The sequence below is a fragment of the Acomys minous genome, assembly GCF_964271855.1.
Source record: "Acomys minous genome assembly, contig: scaffold_45, whole genome shotgun sequence".
Taxonomy (NCBI): domain Eukaryota; kingdom Metazoa; phylum Chordata; class Mammalia; order Rodentia; family Muridae; genus Acomys; species Acomys minous.
In genome coordinates, this window is record NW_028182163.1 from 195,279 (window position 1) to 198,184 (window position 2,906).

Sequence of the window (2,906 nt, forward strand, 5' to 3'; positions counted from 1 at the left end):
CTTTGTCAGAAATGAGTTTTTTGCCTAAAGAGACATGCCTATTTGCGCAGTAGTACAGATTCTTAGTATGTAACTGGGCTTGATGAAATCAGCATTTCTCTTGCTTCCCTGTGCATAGGGAAGCTCAGTTTTAGTCACAGTAGCTCCCACAAGTGTCTCCTCAGTGTGTTCCCATTTCCTTAGAAACAGTGTATTTGCTGGGAGAAAAGTGCATTACTATACGCTTTCACCGTTCAGCAAGTACATGTGTAGAAGCACAGCGCTAGCAGAAACGACCGTTTCTCGACGTTTTCTAACTCAGGGAACAAGTTGCACCCTTTGAGATGCATTTGGGCAACTTTGTCAGAAATGAGTTTTTTGTCTACAGAGACATGCCTATTTGCGCAGTAGTACAGATTCTGAGTACGTAACTGGGCTTGATGAAATCAGCATTTCTCTTGCTTCCCTGTGCGTAGGGAAGCTCAGTTTTAGTCACAGTAGCTCCCATAAGTGTCTCCTCAGTGCGTTCCCTTTTCCTTAGAAACAGTGTATTTGCTGGGAGAAAAGTACATTACTGTGCGCTTTCACCGTACAGCAAATACATGTGTAGAAGCACAGCGCTAGCAGAAACGAACGTTTCTCGACGTTTTCTAACTCAGGGAACAGGTTGCACACTTCTGAGATGCATTTTGGCAATTTGTCAGAAATGAGGTTTTTGCCAAAGAGACATGCCTATTTGCGCAGTAGTACAGATTCTGAGTATGTAACTGGGCTTGATGAAATCAGCATTTCTCTTGCTTCCCTGTGCGTAGGGATGCTCAGTTTTAGTCCCAGTAGCTCCCACAAGTGTCTCCTCAGTGTGTTCCCATTTCCTTAGAAACAGTGTATTTGCTGGGAGAAAAGTGCATTACTGTGCGCGTTCACCGTTCAGCAAATACATGTGTAGATGCACAGCGCTAGCAGAAACGAACGTTTCTCGATGTTTTCTAACTCAGGATACAAGTTGCACACTTCTGAGATGCATTTGGGCAACTTTGTCAGAAATGAGTTTTTTGCCTAAAGAGACATGCCTATTAGCGCAGTAGTACAGATTCTGAGTATGTAACTGGGCTTGATGAAATCAGCATTTCTCTTCCTTCCCTGTGCGTAGGGAAGCTCAGTTTTAGTCACAGTAGCTCCCACAAGTGTCTCCTCAGTGTGTTCCCATTTCCTTAGAAACAGTGTATTTGCTGGGAGAAAAGTGCATTACTGTGCGCTTTCACCGTTCAGCAAATGCATGTGTAGAGGCACAGCGCTAGCAGAAACGACCGTTTCTCGACGTTTTCTAACTCAGGTAACAAGTTGCACACTTCTGAGATGCATTTGGGAAACTTTGTCAGAAATGAGTTTTTTGCCTAAAGAGACATGCCTATTTGCGCAGTAGTACAGATTCTGAGTATGTAACTGGGCTTGATGAAATCAGCATTTCTCTTGCTTCCCTGTGCATAGGGAAGCTCAGTTTTAGTCACAGTAGCTCCCACAAGTGTCTCCTCAGGGTGTTCCCATTTCCTTAGAAACAGTGTATTTGCTGGGAGAAAAGTGCATTACTGTGCGCTTTCACCGTTCAGCAAATACATGTGTAGAAGCACAGCGCTAGCAGAAACGAACGTTTCTCGACGTTTTCTAACTCAGGGAACAAGTTGCACACTTCTGAGATGCATTTTGGCAACTTTGTCAGAAATGAGTTTTTTGCCTAAAGAGACATGCCTATTTGCGCAGTAGTACAGATTCTTAGTATGTAACTGGGCTTGATGAAATCAGCATTTCTCTTGCTTCCCTGTGCATAGGGAAGCTCAGTTTTAGTCACAGTAGCTCCCACAAGTGTCTCCTCAGTGTGTTCCCATTTCCTTAGAAACAGTGTATTTGCTGGGAGAAAAGTGCAATACTATACGCTTTCACCGTTCAGCAAGTACATGTGTAGAAGCACAGCGCTAGCAGAAACGACCGTTTCTCGACGTTTTCTAACTCAGGGAACAAGTTGCACCCTTTGCGATGCATTTGGGCAACTTTGTCAGAAATGAGTTTTTTGTCTACAGAGACATGCCTATTTGCGCAGTAGTACAGATTCTGAGTACGTAACTGGGCTTGATGAAATCAGCATTTCTCTTGCTTCCCTGTGCGTAGGGAAGCTCAGTTTTAGTCACAGTAGCTCCCACAAGTGTCTCCTCAGTGCGTTCCCTTTTCCTTAGAAACAGTGTATTTGCTGGGAGAAAAGTACATTACTGTGCGCTTTCACCGTTCAGCAAATACATGTGTAGAAGCACAGCGCTAGCAGAAACGAACGTTTCTCGACGTTTTCTAACTCAGGGAACAGGTTGCACACTTCTGAGATGCATTTTCGCAATTTGTCAGAAATGAGTTTTTTGCCAAAGAGACATGCCTATTTGCGCAGTAGTACAGATTCTGAGTATGTAACTGGGCTTGATGAAATCAGCATTTCTCTTGCTTCCCTGTGCGTAGGGATGCTCAGTTTTAGTCCCAGTGGCTCCCACATGTGTCTCCTCAGTGTGTTCCCATTTCCTTAGAAACAGTGTATTTGCTGGGAGAAAAGTGCATTACTGTGCGCTTTCACCGTTCAGCAAATACATGTGTAGAAGCACAGCGCTAGCAGAAATGAACGTTTCTCGATGTTTTCTAACTCAGGATACAAGTTGCACACTTCTGAGATGCATTTGGGCAACTTTGTCAGAAATGAGTTTTTTGCCTAAAGAGACATGCCTATTTGCGCAGTAGTACAGATTCTGAGTATGTAACTGGGCTTGATGAAATCAGCATTTCTCTTGCTTCTCTGTGCGTAGGGAAGCTCAGTTTTAGTCACAGTAGCTCCCACAAGTGTCTCCTCAGTGTGTTCCCATTTCCTTAGAAACAGTGTATTTGCTGGGAGAAAA